Here is a 20,451-nt window from a genome sequence, read left to right on the forward strand (position 1 = left end):
GGGCTTCTTTCACTCAGCAGTGTATACTGAAGGTTCCTCCATCTTTTCATGGCTTGATACAGTTCATTTTTTATCACTGAATAATCTGTTATTTGGGTGTATCATAGTTTATTGACTCACCTATTGAAGGACATCTTGGTTACTACCAGTTTTTGACAGTTATGAATAAAGCTGCTATCAACATTCATGTACAGGTTTTTGTGTGAACAAAAGTTAACTTGGGTAAATACGTAGGAGTATGATTGCTGGATCGGATGATAAGCCTCTGTTTGGCTTTGTAAGAACCTGACAAACTGTCTTCCAATGCGGCTGGGCCATTCTGCATGCCCACCAGCAGTGAACGAGAGTTCCTCTTGCTCCACATCTCCTCCAGAATTTGGTACTGTTATGTTATGGATTTTAGCCATAATGATAGATACTTGTGTTTACATTTTTTTAAAACGTCCTACCAATAAAGTTTCCTCTTGATTCATTATTGGTCATGTGCTTGTATGGTAGGTTGATGTTGACTGGAAGGTCCAGTGCTGAACTTTTCCTGTGTTTCCAACCAGAAGTTAAACTTGAGAGAAATTTGCATAAAGCGAGCTGTGCAGCATCACTGACATGAGTCACGCGAGGAACTCGCTAATTAATATTGGAAATAGGGCAGCACAGGCATAAACCGATCTTCGCCCTAATCTTTTAGATGGTACAGGGTTTCATAATATCAGTCCTCATAACAGCACAGAGAAGAAGGAGAACTGGGAACCAGGCGCCTTGGGTTAACGTAGCTGACGTTCCACTGGTTAATCCGGTGGCCCTCAAGCAAGTCGCTTAACCTGTAGATCCCACAGAGAGTTGTCCTACAGGGTTTGTAAGATTCCTTGAAGCACCACAATTCTGATTCTAAAATCAACCTTGGCGTGACTGTTCCGGCACAGACCAAGGGAGAGAGGCCGCCCAGCCCTCCTTTGAGGCAGACGTGAGTTCGTCAAGCAGCAAACCCTCTTGAGTGGATGTCAGTCTCTGAAGCGGCTGAGACGTGTGACAGGGTGGCCTAAGGTAAATTGTTGGGGGAGATGCTGAAAACGTCAAAAAGGGGATCTTGTGTGTTGACAACCCCAGCAAGGGGATCGTAGGAAGTGGGCATCTCTGACTGGGTCGGGGGATTGGTGGTTTGCAGCAGCTGCCGCAGCAAGGATTATGCAAACGGAGTGAAACACACCCGTTTTAAGCGCTCTGGGGTACAGCGATGCTGTCTTGCTGAGAGCTTTTATTTTTTCGTTTATAGGCGAGGTTAGAGGGATTGTATGACAAGCAAATTAAAAACTGAATGGGGTGAAGAGGGACACGGGAAAGAGCTGGGGAGTGACAGAAAAGCCATTGTCACACAGCGTGATTCTGCATCACGGTTCCTGGGGCTCAGTGCAGTTTCTAGGGGCCAATGAAATCACCTCTCTCCCTCTGAGACTGAATGGCTGGCGTGATATTGCTGGGAACAAAAAGGGACATTTAACTTTAAGGAAATGAAAGGTATCGCTCACATTTTTCTCCCGTGCTTGTATCTTTGTCTCCAGTTACATTTCCCACAGAACTAATTGGGCTTTCTGAAAAGCCACTGGGGTGCGGGAAGCCAAATGGTTGTAAGTGAAGCCGGATGATTTCTACCCACCCCCCAGGGTCAGAGTTGTCCTTAACAATAATCGTTGGTGTTAATAACTGTCCTTTATGGTAGCAGAGGAGCAGGGTACTGCTCATCCATTAGGCTGTTTTAATCTTTCTGAAATGACCCCCCTGAGCATTTCTCAATTTCTTTACTGCATTATCATCCCTGACTACCTGTGCCAGAGGCCGAACAGGTGAGGCCTCATCACAAAGGAAGGGAAGCTGCAATGGGATGGGCAAGCTTCGCACTCACATCAAAGCGCAGGGGCAGGCGGCGCCTCAGGAGGTCCTGCTGTTCTAGGTGTGTCTGTTAGTGACTAGATCCAATAAGAAACCGGCGCCCAAGTGATTAATGGCTCAGACACAATAGAAACTAAAATACCGGAGGGTTGTCTAGGCCAGCAGGGCAGCCCCTTCACACAGACGTCCTGGCGCTGGTGGGAGGGTCTTCAGCACCTTCAACGAATGGCTTCTAAGCCCCCCTGGGTGGGGGAGGAGCTGTTCTAGCAGAGGGAGAAGCACAGGGCAGTGCAGGGGTGGGCGTTTCAGGGGCCAGACGAGGAAGTGCCTCGGGTCACTTCCATCTGCAGGAGCCAGTCACGTGGTCCTACCTGGTGGCAGAATCTAGCTTCTGAGAAGCTGCTGCCCAGTGCGATTCTCTGTGAACAACAGAAGAGACACGTTGGCAAGACATTGACCATAAGAGTGTCTGAATCAAGGTAATTGTGGCTCGTGCTGTGCTAGGGATCGGGCATCCTAGAAGATCTTTGTTCCAGAAAGAAGATGCCTGTGGAAAGAGGAATGATGGCTTAGGAGAAGTGTCTTTACCTGGTGTTAGGGAAGGTGCTTGAGGGGTGATCCATCCCCTTCCTTGGTTAACGGTAAGAAATGCAGGCAGGCTGACTCTGGTCTCCCCTCAGCTGATTCTTAACATGCAAGACTGCGTTTCTCAGTGAAATTCTGACCCACCTCCCTGTGGAATCAGGGAGCCTGGGAGTTGGGGAGGGGTCTGTGTCTTCTCACTTACCCTTGTCGTGGGCATGTCCTCGGCACTGATGTCTCTCTCTCTCTCTCTCTTTTATTTTGCTGGTTCTACAGATAGAAAGGAATGGCCCATTGTGGTCAAACCCAGCTCCAAGGTGGTTTCCTATACTAGACATATTTCCTTTTAGCCAAGTTTTGACTGAGAAATTTGTAAAAACGAAACCTTCTTATAGCAGCATGTTTTCTACCCATTGCTGGTCATCCTTGGTTGATGGAAGCCTCTGGTAGAGCCTGAGTGTTCCTAACTCACTCCCAAATGATACGGTTCAATCCTCCAAAATCCTTCTTTACCTTCTCCTTCAAAGCTCCCATTCCCTTAGCAATTGGAGGAAAGCATTTTTACTAAAATAATAGCTAACAGGCAGGTGTGAGGGATGAGATATAACTTCAGTGTGTGATCCTGCTTATCTTACAAGTTACCAGATTAGCCCGAAGGATTGCATCTCTAGACATCTAACCAAGCGTTTATCACTGGACCCTCTTCCTGGCCGGGGCCTCCTTGGTGTGCCTACTTGGTCACTTCTGCATTCGCTTCTGTGAGCTGGTGCAGCCGTCGGGAGCTGACGGGGAAGGAGGGGTGGTGTAGCGAAGTAGTCTCAGTACAAAGCATCTGTGTCATTGTCATGAGGCCCGGGCCCCCTTTCTGCGTCCTGCGCTGCATCCATGGAAAACAGTCAAGGCATTGAGTGCTGGGTTTCCTGCTTTCTCTGAAACCTGTGAGCAGGTGTTGCAGGTTTGCTCCAGTTTCCCCCGTTGTGGGGGGGACTTGCATTTTCCCTTGCTTTCCAGGAAGCAATTGCAACCGCCTATTACTTTTCTAGACAGTTTTCCTTCCAAGAACTACTCACTCTGCCCTTCTCTCCATCACCTCCACATTGTCTTGTGGGGTGTGATAATCTTGATCTAACACAAGTGGATTATTATCTTGGCGATTTAAAAAATGTGAGAGTTTTTATAACCAGGAAAATTTTAGTAACTTAAGATTTCACCTTCGAAAATGACTTTTTTTTTTCTTTTGCGGTACGCGGGCCTCTCACTGCTGTGGCCTCTCCCGTTGCGGAGCACAGGCTCCAGACGCGCAGGCTCAGCGGCCATGGCTCACGGGCCCAGCCACTCCGCGGCATGTGGGATCTTCCTGGACCGGGGCACGAACCCGTTTCCCCTGCATCGGCAGGCGGACTCTCAACCACTGCGCCACCAGGGAAACCCTAAAATGACTTTTTATGAGGTTACCAAGGACTGTGATCGGACTTATTTCGAATGTGGAACGTGTTCATTTGCCTTCAGAGAAAATACAGCTGATTTTTCTAATGACAGTAAAATGCCAACTTTTTTAAAAACAGAAATTTCATTGGTGCCATGTCATGTTCTTGAGTGACGTGTGATACTTGTATGAATTCCAAGATGGGTATCTCTTATTTGGTGTGTGCACTGCCACACACATCAGGGTATCTTGGGCCTGGACTCAGAAGGACTTCATTTTTTTTCAACTGTTACCAGTGTAAATTTGGGAAAGTTTATTTAACCTCTCTGTTCTTGAGTTTGCTAATCCATAATTCTGGGATAATAGTATCTACAGAGTTGTTACGAAAAGTGAGATAATGCACATAAAATATTTGCAACAGTTTCCGGAACATAATATCCATGTTTAAAATATTAATTTTGCTGTTTTATTTTTACTTCTAACATTTGCTCTCATTTCCATAAGCGAATATTTCACAATTTACCGTCAGTATATTTTAAGAACGTCTGTACTCCGCTTAACAGTCTGCAAGGAGTGCTTTGAACTCTGGGGAGGGCATAGTGATCCCTGAAACTTGTAAAACGACTGATTGTTCTCAGTACATCTTGAAGAGCTGTTCGTATTGGAATACTCAGTAGTTCACTACATTACTTAAAAATTGGAGAAGAACCTACAGATACAGAAGGGAGATAGGGTCAGGAGTATAAGATGTGGGAAATGAGACTCGGCAAGGGAAGATCAAAAGCATTGCGGGGGGGGCGGACAAGAGGGACGACGATTACAAAACAGTGTCCAGTCAAACATCAAGCACATTGTAGGTGTTTTGCATTATGCTGGTCTCCAAGGCGGATGCAGAATAGAAGCCATATTTTTTCTTAAAGATAGTCTTCTCAGGTAGATTTTATGTAATGCACACAAAATCACGAACAGGACACATTAATAACCCATTTTGGGGACTGTTTTTCATTCCCTATTGTTAATAAAATAAATGTAAACATAAAATGGAAACTGCTAACTAGGGTCATTAATAATTCCTTAATTGTTAACTGCAAATGTCCTCTTCTACACTTTCTTTCTTATTTAAACCTGCTGCAATTGACCCCGTTCCCTGCTCCTTCCATCTTCAAATTCTTCACCCGGGGCTACTGGACACCATCTCTTGCTGGTTCTCTTCTTGGCTCTTAGAATGTTCCTTTTCCAACTTGCTCTTTGAATTAACATGGGAGTAGGGCTTCCCTGGTGGCGCAGTGGTTAAGAATCCGCCGGTCAATGCAGGGGACACGGGTTCGAGCCCTGGTCCAGGAAGATCCCACATGCCACGGAGCAACTAAGCCCCGTGCGCCACAACTACTGAGCCTGCACTCTAGAGCCCACGAGCCACAACTCCTGAGCCTGCGTGCCACAACTACGGAAGCCCGTGTGCCTAGAGCCCGTGCTCTGTAACAAGAGCAGCCACTGCAATGAAGAGTAGCCCCGGGTCACCGCAAATAGAGAAAAGCCTGCGTGCAGCAACAAATACCCAATGCAGCCAAAAATAAAATAAATTTATTAAAAAAGCAAATAGGTATCTAGTGAATAAACACCTATTTAAAAAAAAAAAACATGGGAGTACATGCTGACCGAATACACTGTAACATCGCACATTAGATTCACATGGGGACTGGGCTTCCCACGTAAACTCACTAAACTCACTACCTCTCTCCCATCATCAGTCTTGGTGATGCCGCCGCCGTCCATCCGATCATGCTCACTTCTTCATCTCCTTCAGGCCTCCTCGCTGCTGTCGAGTCGGTGATTAGGTTATATTTATTTTACTTCCCTCCTCGCTGCTGTCACGTCGGTGATTAGGTTTATATTTTACTTCCTAAATGTTGCTCAGATTTTACTTACCTTACTGTGTGTGTCAGGATGTGATCAGAAGTAGAACCGCTAGGACGCATATACGTATGTATTGTCTCATCCTGCCTCCCCCCGCCCCGTTACGTATATTAATAAGGGATTTGTCATGGGGACCTGAACTTGCGTAGCTCTGGGAGCTGGTGGAGCCTCTCTGGAAGGCTGTCGTCTACGCTCCCGGTGTTGGCGATGATGCGGCCCGTTTGCTGTCTGAGCTGCCACTGCCGTGCTCCTGACCCCATCTCTTGCTCGGTCCCTTTTTTGCTTGGTCTCTTTGCTTCTGCCTTTGCTTAGAGCCTCCAGTGATCCCTTGATGATGTAAGTCAGTCAGATCATTTCATTTCTGTGTAAATTCTCCAGTGGTTCCCGTTTCACTTACAGTAAAACCCCCAGTGCAGCCAAATGATCCCCGGAGCTCTCGACGTGATGTCAGATGTGATCAGTCTTCTGAAGACGTGGAAACTGGTGGTGAATTGGGGAATATGTGGAATAGTTGGGTCGCCATGTTAGAGTGGTTTTCCGGAGAATGGTTGTCTCTGTAGATTCCAGTACAGAGCTTGAGAGCTCACGCAGCCACTTCCATCCTTTGACTCTTTCTTAATGAAATAGTTTTACCATTTTAAAATCATTTCATTTTCAAAACATAACGTTGGGGCCAATTTTCTTTTACTCTTTGATCACATATCCGTGGATAAAGTAGTGAATGTGTGAAAGCTAATATTCATGTGTATGTTTTCTAAATGAATTACTTGTGTAGCTGGCAAGTTATATTCGAAAAGAATTCACTTGGCTGGTGTCTACCCGTGCTTGTCAGACAAGAGGAACCGCATGCCGTTCATTCTAAAATTATTAGAAGGCTAAGGATGAACTGTAGTCACATTTCCCCTAACTGCTCATTTTAGGATTATTCATATGCATTTTTTTCTTTAAACACACATCCTAATTCCAAAATAACTGGTCACAATTACCTTTCTTTTCTTCATTGGCCTGTTCATAATGAGGTCTTCAGTGGGAAGTAGCCGTATCCCTAAATGTTGTCACTGTTTGCATATTATAGTTGTTGCATAAATAAAATAGTATCTTCTCTGTTCTACATTTCTCCAGCTTCTCCTTTATTTACTAATACTTAGGCAAACCTTTAGATACAGAAGATTAAAAACCACAGAATTAAGACAAAGTACAAGGTATTGGTGTTTCTTTTCTCTAAGAAATCATAATCATTTAAAATTTTAACATTTTATTAAAGATTTTGATAATGGGTATTATAGAAGTATATCCTCCCTAAGTGACCTATGCAAGGGAGAACAAATTATTAAAGAAAAAACAGCAATATATTAATGACATTTAAAAAGTAGAATCGACAAATACTTCTAAACTTGTTTTTAAAATCTTATTTTTCCAGTTTTATTGAGAAATAGTTGACATCATTTTGTAAGTTTAAGATGTACACGTTTTGACAGCAAAATAATTAGCACGGGAGCGTTAGCCCGTTCCTCTTTCTCATTATATAATGACCATTCTTATGGTAAGAGTTGATCATATGATTTTTATCTTTCATTCTATTGATGTGGTATATCATTTTATTGACTTGTATATGTTGAACCATCCTTGCACCCCACAGACAAATCCCACTTGACTGTGGTGCAAGATTCTTTTAATGTACGAGTTCAGTTTGCTAATATTTTGAGAATTTTTACATCTATATTCAGCAGGGAGATTGGTCTGCAGTTTTCTTGTAGTGTTACGATCTGGCTTTGGTATCAGGATGATGCTGGCCATATAAAATGAGTTTGGGTGTGTTCCCTCCTCTACAAATTGTGGGAGAATCTGAGAAGGTTGGCACTGATGCTCTTTGCAATGTTTGGTAGAATTCACTAATGAAGCCATCTGGTCCTGGGCTTTTCCTTCTTGGGAGGTTTTTCATTACGATTCAACCTTGTTATTGGATGCTGCATAGTTTCTATTTATGACTTGGTCTCGGTAGCCTATATGTTACTAGGAATTCCTATACGTATTTTTTTGAATTCTGTATCTTTTCTGGCATATCACCTAGCAGGAAACCCTTAATTTTTTTTGGTTATGTGTATATTGTCTTTTCCTTCTGTGATACTCCTTTGTGTATTCACTGTATTCAACTGTCTACTCTCCTGGAAGTATAACCTGATTCGCCTTTAATTGGCGGCTACAACAGATAAACGTACAGAATTTCTCAAACACATCTCTGTTTGGATGTATGCAAAATTCTCTCTCTTTCCATATGTCAATTATACATATACACATATATACACTGGTAATTTATTTGTAAAACTAAGTAGTTCTAGACAGTTTTCCAGAATGGCTGAACTAGTCTACCTCCCAGTAATGGTGCCCAAGTGTTCCTGCTGCCCAGAATGATACACACCTATACATTGTATTTTGTAGTTTTGTAATTTTTATTAAGCTTATAGACAGTTTACAATGCTCTACCCCGGAAAACTGTCATTTAAATCGTATGAGAAAATAGAATACACGTTGACACTGAAATTCTGACCTCCCATTTATCCACTTTGCCCCAAAACAGAAACAGAAAATCGTAGGAATGCAACCAAGCACAAAAGGAGTGGGACAAAGAAGACGCCATGGGTTATAAGAAAGCCTGCTTGGCAAAGAAAATGGTGCATCTAGACTTAAAATCTTGATGCAAAACAAGTAATTGCTGAGGCTGTGTGGTTTTGAAGTTTAAAGGATTTTCTAAAACAGCCAAAGCATAGTAGGAAAAAATCTGGAATTAAAAATTCCAGCATGTTTCCTTTTGATTAGTTGAATATTATGGGTACAGAAATTCTCAACATTAATAGAAAAATAGAAGTTAAAACATGTTTTAATATAAGAGAACATTGGAAAAATGGAAATCTGATTTTTCTCCGTATTTCAGTAAGTAAAGAGAAATGAACAAGAGACATGGTATTTTGAGAAAAAAGGGAAGAAAGGAAACAAGATTAACATGACATCCAGTAGGTGCAAAAATTGAAAACGATATGTCAGAAGTCGCAGCTATCAAAATAATTATGGTTTTTAAATGCCTCATTAGAACACCAAGATACTCAGGTTTTATAAGTGAAACAACAAAATCAAATATTCCAAATATGCTACTGAAATACCTCAAAACATCAAACCCAACTGCCCAAAGATCCCTGAACAAAGGACAGAAGAAGGGGGAGGGGAAGGTCCAGGAGAAGAATTACCGAGTTACTGAGTCATGGTGGAGAAAGGCATCTTCAAGTCCCCCCACCTCCTCCCCCTGCCCTCCCCATAAGGGGGTCTCAGCAGAGGCACCTGAGAGAGGTCTTGGCCAAGGGCCACCGCTGAATGGAGGTGCCCAGGCACAGAGTGCAGGTCTTCCTAAGAACGTGGCTGGCCTGGAGGGTGGCGGGCTGAGTCCTGGACTGAAACTCCTTCCAGAGACTGCAGTCTGTTGTCTGTGCACCAAGTCTGGTGTGGAGGACAGCCAGGTGAAGCCTGTGTCATTGCCTAGGGCCGGGCCTGAAGGATCACTCATAGGATTTGGGTCTGAAACCAGACTCCTCAATGAAACTACTGGGAAACTTTAACAACAAATCTAAGAGCCAAAAATAAGTTACTTTGTAAGCTGGGAAAAAGAACTTTCATACCTTGAAAAAACTTAAGTGTCAAGATGTCACAATGAACATGGCATTTAAAAAAAATTTTTAGAGTATTTCTAATGTCAGAAATAGTGAAAGGATGATTATTGAAAAAAATGATACTGTACCGTCATAATTAGCAGATGACATTTTTCTCTCTAGAAAATCTGAGCCCTATTAGAAAATTGCCGACAAATAATATTTTGGAAAAGTTGCAAAGTCAACTAGCAATATACAAATAATAGCAATCAGCTAATACATGTAATAAAGGAAAACAAAAACCCATGTCAACATAGAACCAAAGGCTCTAATACCTAGGAATAAACTTTAAAAAAGTCAACAAGCAAAGGAACCATCGAAAGCATCACGATTACCTTTACAAAGTCTATACAATTTCATCAAAGAAGTTCCTGAATGGAAAGAATCAGTACTGTGAGGATGTCGAATATCATGAAGCTGAAGCCAATCAGTGGATTTCCAAATGAGTTTCTTGAAAAATAAAATTGAGCAAGTTGAATTCAAGTTTCTCTGCAAGGAGAAGTGAAGCCAAGAAAATGTTTAAGGGGTTAAAAATCTTTGATATCAAATTATAGTATAAAGTTATAATAGTCTATTGATACAAACAATTTCATGAAAGAATTAGAAACATCTACGTATAAAATCTTGCAACTGGGCTTCCCTGGTGGCGCAGTGGTTGAGAGTCTGCCTGCCGATGCAGGGGACACGGGTTCATGCCCTGGCCCGGGAAGATCCCACATACCGCGGAGCGGAGCGGCTGGGCCCGTGAGCCATGGCCACTGAGCCTGCGCGTCTGGAGCCTGTGCTCTGCAGCGGGAGAGGCCACAACAGTGAGAGGCCCACGTACCGCCAAAAAAAAAAAAAAATCTTACAACTAATCATACTGCAAATAGTCAGTTTTCCATAGAATGCTATCAATTTAGAAAAAGTTGAATCCCCATCTGACATTTTGCAAGAAACTCCAGATAGTTAAAAGACAAATATAATATTCTGACATTATACACACTTTTATTAATCTTATGGAAGACAATAACAGACAATAAATACAAAAGAGAAAATTTTAAGAATTTTGAAAATAGGAATATTGAATATTTTAGGATTAATTTAGCAATAAATTTATTAATAAATTTAGCAATAAATATATATATTTAGCAATAAATATATATTTAGCAATAAATATATATATTTACTATCATTAAAAACAATAAAATGTGCAAAAATATCCCTAAAAACTTCACAGAAGAGGTGGCCAATAATTATATTGCAGAAGCAGTCAACCGTATTAACTGTATTAATAACTTGGCAGTATCAATTAAAATTGTCATGCATCTGGCCACAGCTTAAAGAATGATGGATGGGGGACCATAGGTGTTTGCGTACGCTGGTGACGGGGGTAGGAATAACTTCAGTGGGAGCAGCTTGGCAATGTCTATCCAGCTTACAGACACATTTTTTGAGCAAACAATGTTACTAATGTTGGAATCTGTCCTACATATTTACCTGTGTGTACAAGGGAGTCGTAAACATCATGGCCAGTGCAGATCCTCCTTTCCGGGTGGAGGCCCTCATTGCCCCCAGCTGCTGGCGGTGTGGGTTGAGGGCTCACAGCCGAGTCTCCCTCTGGGCGTCATCCTTGGCTGGAAGGTGGCATCCTGGGGTGGCCCGCATTCAGTGACTGGTCTGTGCAGGAGTCCAAAGGCCCAGCCGTGGCCTCAGTTGGGGACAACTTTGAGGGCCACGGCAGCTCCAGGGTTCCTCTGGGATCAGCTGAGGTCCCATCGTAACTGTATCAGTTTCTTCTCCCTCTGCCCACTTCTGCTGCAATAACTTCCTTTAGGTGCTGCTTCTGAGGACACAGCCTGTGTTTGTTTCTAGATGTTGCCATAACAAAGCACCACCAACCAGGTGGCTTAAAGCAATAACAATTTATTCTCACATTCCTGGAGGCTAGAGGTTCAAAGGTCAAGTCGGCAGGGTCATGCTCTCTCTGAAGGCTGCAGGGGAGAATCTATTCCGTGCCTTTCTCTGAGGCTCTGGTGTTGCCGTCAGCCCTTGGTGGTTCTGAGTTTGCAGATGTATCGCTCCAACCTCTGCATTATCATGTGATTCTGCTCTGTGAGGTTTCACATTGTCTTTTCTCTGTCCATGTCCGCCTTCCTGTGTCTCTGCCATTTCTAAGGGCACCAGTGTTGTAGGGTTAGGACGTACCGTAATGACCTCATCTTAACTTGTTTGTATCTTCCAAGACCGTATTTCCAGATAAGGTCCCATTCACAAGTACAGGTGGCTAGGACTCCAGCACATCTTCTGGGGGACACGATTCAACCCATAACACTTCTCAGTAAGTCTCCAATGACAAATCAGGGCTATGAACTGTTACCTTTCCTCTGTGCTACACGGATAGAGGATTAGACTGTTCCTTCTTTCTTGATAACTTTCTGTAAATTCCTAAAGGGAAAAAAAGATGTTAGGAAAAAGTATAAGTTTAAACATGTAACAATGTCCTCATTTTTTCCTGAATCAATTTAAAATTTCTTCTCACTTAGACTTTGGAGGGTGGTTATTCGGAGAAATATTGCATTGGTACACAGATAAATGGTCACTAATGCAATAATTTAAAAACTCACTCATTTGAGTTTCCAGTCTTCCAAAATATTTAGGCAACGAATTTGTGGATGTGTTGACTCCACTTCGGGTACTGTGCTGCATTTGGAGAGTTCCAGAAAGAGTTACGCGAATGAGCTATAGTATTATAACTGCCGGCTGTAATTTTGAGCTAGACTGAGTAACATAAATGCATTATTACCTTGTGATTTTTTTCTTGCCTGATTGGTTAATGTCTGTCTATATGCCCTCACAAAAAATAGAATTGCAGCATGACATGATGACTTAGGATAGCTTTTTTGAGGTATTTGGACAGTTAGTTTCATCATGTAAACAGCCTGAGAACTTGACTACCTGAGGTGCTTACAGAGTCTGGACAGATCTCAGTTTTCTGAGGTTTTCCTCAAAAGTGAAGTAAGAAACAGAAGCAGTGCTGTAACAATGAAAAGGGCTGGGAAAGGGAAATCTACAAATTTATTTTTTTGAATATTTACACTAGTATTTGATAATTAAAAAAAGTTGTATGCAATGGCCATTGTTCACTCCTACCCTCCCTACCCCTCCCGCCAGCCATACCCTTGGGTCTGTGATTCTTTGAGAGGGGCTTAGGGTTAGAGCATCAAAGATGCAGAGAACTGTTTTAAAATCTCTTATAAACCTCACTAAGCCTGCACAAAAGTGGCATGACGTCTGAAGAAAGGCAAGCATTTATCTTGTGAAGTTATTAACACCCTCTTTTGCAAGGAGAGGGTCGTTAATTTTTTTTTCCTTCATGAAAGTTTTTTTTTTTTTTTTTTTTGCGGAGATGGTGAAAACCACTTACAGTAAATTGTCCTCCCTCTGTGTTCAACACCTGATTTCACATGTTGCCCTGCACGGGATGTCATCTCTCAGGACGCCCTGGAAGAGTTGCTGGGCTCAGCGAAAACAAAACCCACTTGCTCTGACACAAAACATCTGGCAGAGTTGTTTACTTGTCCTGTGGCTTCTTAAATGAATGCGAAGTATCAGCTGTTCTAGTAAAAGTTCCCTAATCATCAGTGCCCAGGATAATTTGATAACGAATTTAGCATTTTCTGAGTATCAAAGTTGTAAAAAAATCTTTTATCTAACATTTTATCACTGTAAAGGCAATTGATGTAATTTTGACGTAATATCAACCAGAGTGGTTTTATGAGTAAACTATTTTATGTGTCTTATTGGAAATGACAAACCTGAAAGTGAATTATACTATCTATGCCAATTTCTTAAAAAAATCTGTACCTGCAACTTTAATAATGACCATGTGAATCTACTTGGTATTTTATGTTGGTAAACAGGTATCTAATAGTCTGTCTTCGCTAGTAATTTTTATTTTCTTACTGATTTTTACTGTCCTTGTTTCTGCTGTGAATCAATAGAAGCCTAAAACATAGTTTCTAAACAGAGAAATGATTCCCTTTCCTACAACACTGCTCTGGTCTAACTTGAAATCAAGTTCAGAATTTCTACATTCAGTTTATGAGTCTACATATACTACCAACTCAAATATGTTTGAAACCAGAAACAAATTCTCTCGGCTATTCTTCCTTCTTAAATCCTATCAACTTGGGCTTCCCTCGTGGCGCAGTGGTTGAGAGTCCGCCTGCCGATGCAGCGGACACGGGTTCGTGCCCCGGTCCGGGAAGATCCCACATGCCGCGGAGCTGCTGGGCCCGTGAGCCATGGCCGCTGAGCCTGCGCGTCCGGAGCCTGTGCTCCGCAACGGGAAAGGCCACAACAGTGAGAGGCCCACAAAAAAAAATCCTATCAACTTAAAATTTTTTTGACAGATTTTTAACTACCTTGTTCTGTTATTCCAATATACTAAAAAAAAAACCTTCTTCACCTCTGGTTTTCACTGCTAAGCCGTATAGATGTCATTCTAAACTATGCCCTAAACCTAAAGCAGACCCTAAATATTGCTCCATGACCTGCCATTGTCTCTGTGTCCAAAGCTACTTCCTTCTCCATAGCCTTCTTATATTTATGCAACAAGCCTTTCACAAACACCTGGTCCAGGCTGGATATTGCTCTGATGGGGCTCATAGTCTAGTAGGAGAGACAGGAATCAAAAATTGCACAACAAATTGTTTCACTGCATTGCTAATAAGCCCTGTTAAAGCAAAAACATGAGGGGCAAGCGAGCAAGATTGCTTGCCTTGGTGACAGCAGTGTTTCATGGACACTGAGATGTTGGACAGAGTTAATGGGGCACAGGTGTGGCGGTCAGTTCAGGAATGAAGACCCACTTCCGAGAAGCCCTTGAGGCAGAAAATCAAAGACCAGCCATCTGACCTCAGGGAGGACAGTGGTGCCCTGAGAGACTGGTGAGGGTCGGGACCAGTTCATGCAAGGTGTGGGGGGTGACAGGGACGAGCTGAGAGTGAGAGCACCTTCTCTGAGAAGCAGGAAGTTCTTGAAGGTTTTAAGCAGAGAAGGTTAAAATACTCTGACTGCTAGTGGAGAAAACTGGAGGAGTGTGAATGCAGGAGCCCAGGGTACGGGGGGGCTAGTGCAGGATATTGGGGAGATGGTGGTAGCTGGGATCGCTGTGGTGGCTTTGAAGATGCAATGAAGTGGGGAGACTGGAGAAATGCTGAGAAAGTCGAGTTGACAGCACCTGGAGAGAGTTAACTGGGTGTGAAGGGGGGACAGGCAGGTCTCTGCACAGGCAGCCCTGGGCTTCGCAGGTGCCGTTTCCCGGGTGGCGGGCACAGGATGAAGGGCAGCCTGTCGTGTTGTCTGTCTCTGTGGTGTAGACTAGAAGGAATAGGCTACCAAGGCTTACCTGACGTAGAAAAGCCTGGTTAGGGTCTGTCAGTCACCTGAGGACACGACATCCCAGCACAGGTGTGTGACTTTAGTAATTGTAAGACCTAAGGAGGCCACTTGTAGCTGCATCATTGTTGTATCAGTGACCATAACAGCTGGACACGTTTTCATTTACGAGTGTGACCTTTCTAATTGAGAAACCCCTGGGGACTCTGCATCACCTTCCTCCTACCCCTTAGAAGTTTCCTCCAACTTCTATCTACCAGCCCTGCTTGAGGAGCTGAGGGCAAACTCCCGTGGAGCTGGAGAAAAGCTGCTCTCATGGAAACATTGTGATTCTGGTTTTATTCTCTTACTCTACACTTTCTATCAAACACACTGCAGAGAGATGTGCAATTGTGATTTTTCTTCTGGGACAGTTGCCTATGAGCCGTTCAAGACAGGATGAAAACTAGGTAGTTGGATGTAGTGACTCAGACTTAAACGTTTTATCTGGGCTGGAGAGAGATGTTTAACAATCCTCCAAAGACATGGAAATAATTTTATTATATAGTAATGAATGCATCTCCGACATTGTTCTACATGCTTTTACAAGTAGCAATTAATCATCAAAACGACCCCAAAAGTTTAGTGCTGTTATTATGTCCATTTTACAGGTGGGGAAACTGAGGCACAGGGAGATGACTTTTTCAGAGGCACATAGCTAGGAAGTGGTGGAGCTGGGATTCTGAATACAGGCTAACTATGAAATTCAAGCTCTTAATCAGTGTGCTCTGCTGTCTAAGGAAAGAGTCGAGTCTAAAACCAAGCTGGGGTCTAGGAGTCCTCCTTCTAGGTGCCCGGAGTCACTCCAACAGTTACATCACAGTAGTGGTGATCAACCAGCAGCCACTTAATTTAAACCTTCCTTCCTTGCTTCAGACATCCTACTTCTCTATTTTCTTAGGTCCTTTGATCTCCGTCCAATTGTCAGAAATCGGATGCCATTGGACAGGACTCACAGAGCGGCTGCTGCCGTCGTGACAGAGTCTGTGCTCTTTCTCTTCCTCCTCCTGGTCAAGCTTCATAAAAAACAAAAGGGTTATACCAGGGGAGAGAAACACCCCCCAGATGAGCAGCAGCAGCTATTGATTCAGAACTTGCTGTAGCAAGAGGGTCCCCCCCCCCCCTTGTGTTTGACAGAGACCCGAGGGCAGGCAGGGGCGTGGGGAAGCTTAACGGAGAAAAACCAAAAGGTGAGGCTTCAGGTGTGTCTTGATGGGAGGCGGTGGGCACTGGGAAGCTGGCGGTGGGCTAACCAGGACCAGGGCCTCCTATGTGATTGGCTAGGGCAGCAGATCTGGTTTCTCTGGTTGGTCCAAGTTGGAAGTGAAGGTGAACCTAGGAGAGCTGTCAGGTGCTGACGGAGTCGTGGCCGTATGGAGCCTATCGCTGCAGAAGCTGGGGTTTGGCTTCCAGGGCTGGTTGCTGCAGGTCGTGGGTCAGCGTTCTCTCTTGTTTATGGTCTGGCTGATGTCCTGTAATATATTCAGTCTCTCATACCCGCTGTTCATCATTGTCTCACGTTCCTGAAACATACTTTCCTTAAATTCTATGCTACCACGACCCTGCTGGATTTAGCGCCCTTTGCACGTTTTTATTTGCACAGGGGGTGCGCTGTCCTTGCTATTAATTAAATCTTGCTGTTGGCCAAATGGCCCCCCATCATGTGGAACCTCTTCTTTACCCTCATCTCAACTTCTGTGTGTTGAATTCTATGTCTGAGCCAGACTCAACTACAGCAAGTTTCAGCTGACCTGGAAAGTCTCTCCCATCATTTCCATCTGGTGGCTAATTCCTGTTTACTTGTAAACCTCAGCGTAGATGTCACTTCCTCCAGCAAGCTTTCTGGGAACCCTCAAAAAGTCTGAGCTCCCAGAGTCCCTACCCTTAGGACACTGGTTTTAAAACACTGATCACATTGTATTGTGTTGTCTATTAACTCATTTTCTCCCCCAAACTCTGAACAATTCTGAGGAACAGTTACCATTGTAGAGCCCTGGAGAGCAGAGAGCCAATAAATGTTTGCTGAAGTAATGAATTGGTTGTATACCGAGTGTGAGAAACTATATCAAAGCTTGCGAGGTTCACAGAATCCTTCGTGAGGCCCAGAGTGTGGGGCAGGTGCACTTCATGGAAAGGTGTTTCCTGTAAGCTCCTATAAACAGTCGGCAATGAGATGGGAAACCAGACGTGTAAATCTTTGGAACACAAAGCAGACGACTTTGCACTCCTCTTCCTGAAATGTGGAAACAAGAGGGTGGATGAGTGATGCGCCCCGGGGCCGTGTTGAGGAATCTGGTTGAGCCCCTCAGGCCCATGTATTGTAGTTAGCTGTGTGAGGGGAGGGAGGGAATTACAGGTTCTGTGATAACAGGAGTTGGGAAAGCCTTGAGTGTGTTTCCTTTCTGGCTCCTCTCTGCTCTGGTTGAGTGTGCACTTTTCTGCTTCCCCTCTACGGCCAGATTGTCAAGGAGTGAGTATAGGATTGTTCTTACCCTGGCAGGAAGCTTGGAGCGCACTTCCTGTCTGCGCAGTTGGTCCCTGCAGTGTCCTTCCTGTGCATCTCTCAGTCATTGAAGACCTTGTGAATTGCGGATTTTTCCTTGCTTTCCAGTGTGAGTCTTGTCCTAATCTATGACAGTTGTAGCGTTACCTTGATTTTCCAGGACCTGTATGTTTCTAAGCTCGTAATTGTAGGAGTGGATAGATAGACAGCTTTACTTCAAACTCAATTCTATGTAGAAGCTTCTGGAATCTTACTACAATTTCAGGGGCATTTATAAACGTCTTAAAACTTAAGGGAAGAAGAAAGATTCACTTACACCTTTATTCACTTTATAAACCTGAAGTGTCAGAAGAAATTTTTCTCTATGCTTCTAGGTTCTTCTGGCTGGTCTAAGAACTGAATTGACATCAGAAAGAATAACAAAATTAAAGTTTAAAAAACATGTATACCTGGGAGAGACCCAGGAAAACTGAATAACTCACCAATATGGCCGAAATTCTGACCTTAAATATCTAAAGACAAAAGAGGATATTGGGGTTAGAGATTTGGGGCTTCAAAGGAGAGGAAGGCAATTCACATGGAGGTGGAAAAGCAGATGTGTTGATAAATGTTTCATGGGCCAGGCAGAGACCGTGGGACAGAGTGGACTCGGATCCCTAGGCCCTGCTAAGCTTCACCACCACACCCAGCCGTACTCTTGGCTAATAGCTCTGGCGATGGCTCTACTCCAGGAATTGGCCCTTTAAGTTCTTAGGCAGCTGGGGGAAGGTCAAAGATGTTTCCTAAGATTATTTTGGTCCTTCATTATTTTCAGCATGAAATAATCCACAGGCCAAAAGAGTTTGGGGTGGAAAATATTGTTCCCCTACATAATCAATTTACCATCAAATTTTCTTTAAAAAAATTAGAGATGTAGAGCTGTAAAAAGACAAAAACAAAACCAAAAACACCCCTCAGTTCTGAGGGCTGACTTTTGCCTGTCACTAACTCCAGGACTTGTTTTGATTCCAAGTCCCTGGCTTGGTGTTGCCCATCTGTCTCTCCATGGTCACCTCAGCCTGGACCACCCTTCCCGGGGTGTCCCCACCTCCACCCCTCCCTGCACTGCACACGCCCTGAGCGGCGTGGCTTCTCACCCCCAGGCAAACACCATGTCAGAATGTAGTCTCTGGAAGGAGAAATGTAAAAACACTGGGTGAGGACTGACTGAATAATACTTTTCGAGACTATGTTAATTACCTCCTATCTTCATCTCATTTATCTTTTCCAGTTTTTCTATTATAAGGTATTGATACATATATTTTGTTTTAACACTAAATGTTTTGCAGAAATTCCTTGGAGGTTATGATGACTGAATTACTGTAATTTATACTTGATTGGCTGCTTGTCAGAAAGCAAAACATGGAGGGTTTTTTTTATAATAACATTCCTAAATTATCCATTACACTTAACAGGTGATAGGACACTTATTTCTGATGATAGGACACAAATATATTGTAAAACTGAACACCGGTAATCTTGAATTAAAAAATAAAAAAACTATGCACAGTGAAGACATACCTCTTTTCATTTTCTGTATTCCCATTATTGGTTTGCGACAGCTAGGACATAAAGTTAAGTAGAATTATTTTAATGATATCAAGAAAAAAATTGAAATGGTTGAGCAAAAGATGACTGCTGTAACAAAGATATTTTTAAGCAAGGGAAGATAATAAGGGCATTTTTTTAACATCTTTATTGGAGTATAATTGCTTTACAACGGTGTGTTAGTTTCTGCTTTATAACAAAGTGAATCAGCTATACATATATCCCCATATCTCCTTGCTCTTGTGTCTCCCTCCCACCCTCCCTATCCCACGCCTCTAGGTGGTCGCAAAGCACCAAGCTCATCTCCCTGTGCTATGCGGCTGCTCCCCACTAGCTAGCTATTTTACGTTTGGTAGTGTATATATGTCCATGCCACTCTCTTACTTCGTCCCAGCTTACCCTTCCCCCTTCCCGTGACCTCAAGTCTATTCTCTACATCTGCGTCTTTATTCTTGCCCTGCCCCTAGGTTCTTCATAACCATTTCTTTTTTTTAGATTCCTTATTATGAGTTAGCATATGGTATTTATTTTTCTCTTTCTGACTTACTTCACTCTGTATGACAGACTCTAGGTCCATCCACCTCACTACAAATAACTCAATTTCGTTTCTTTTTATGGCTGAATAATATTCCATTGTATATATGTGCCACATCTTCTTGATCCATTCCTCTGTAGATGGACACTTAGGTTGCTTCCATGTCCTGGCTATTGTAAATACAGCTGCAGTGAACATTGTGGTACATGACTCTTTTTGAATTATGGTTTTCTCAGGGTATATGAAAAAGGGCATGTTTTTAACCTAAGCAACATAATTAAAACTTCTTCCCTAAAGGCTGGCTTTGCCTCTTGATGTTTTTCTTAATCGACATGGTCTTTTCCTATATTGAATAATACACATTTACATATTTTAATATAAGCGTGGCAACTTTAATGTGAGAATGAGTTAATTACAAACGTACAGGTACTTGGAACCATACTTACTTGTTCGCGTAAACCAAAAAGGTGTGAGTTTGTGACTGGCCAACATCTTTTGATAATGAGGAAGAATGAAGAATTTACTTCAGAAAAACTATTTTGCCATGTGCGCAATGTGGGTGATAAGTACTTTAACCCTGATGTTGACTGAAATTCAAATAGATAGAGAGAATACCGATCATCCTATACTTAAGCTATGATATTTTAAAATAAACATTTGGCACACCTTTCTATTGAGGTAAAATGCTAGTTCATCCTTTAGAAAGTTGAGATATGGATATTTCTACTTCCCTACTTGGGAATGAATCATTTTGCACCTAGCCAAAAGCTAGGAGCCCAGAGCAACACCTATTTATTAAATCCCCGAACCAGCTGAGTCCATGGTCCAACACTGCTGGAAACCAATACGGCACATCCTGAGATGCTGAACGGTCCATCGTCAGTGTACAAGCAGCGAG

The 20,451-nt window shown here is 42.9% G+C and overlaps 1 long non-coding RNA gene across 1 annotated transcript in view; it reads left to right on the plus strand.

The window, feature by feature from the left end:
- Positions 1-956: 956 nt before the first annotated feature.
- The window catches only part of LOC132598348 (uncharacterized), a 412,511-nt gene continuing 393,016 nt past the window's right edge, over positions 957-20,451 (plus strand). Inside the window, exon 1 of the long non-coding RNA XR_009566422.1 lies at positions 957-1,041. This is a non-coding gene — a long non-coding RNA (uncharacterized lncRNA). The remainder of the gene's footprint in view (positions 1,042-20,451) is intronic.

This window comes from Globicephala melas, chromosome 13, assembly GCF_963455315.2.
Source record: "Globicephala melas chromosome 13, mGloMel1.2, whole genome shotgun sequence".
NCBI classification, from domain to species: domain Eukaryota; kingdom Metazoa; phylum Chordata; class Mammalia; order Artiodactyla; family Delphinidae; genus Globicephala; species Globicephala melas.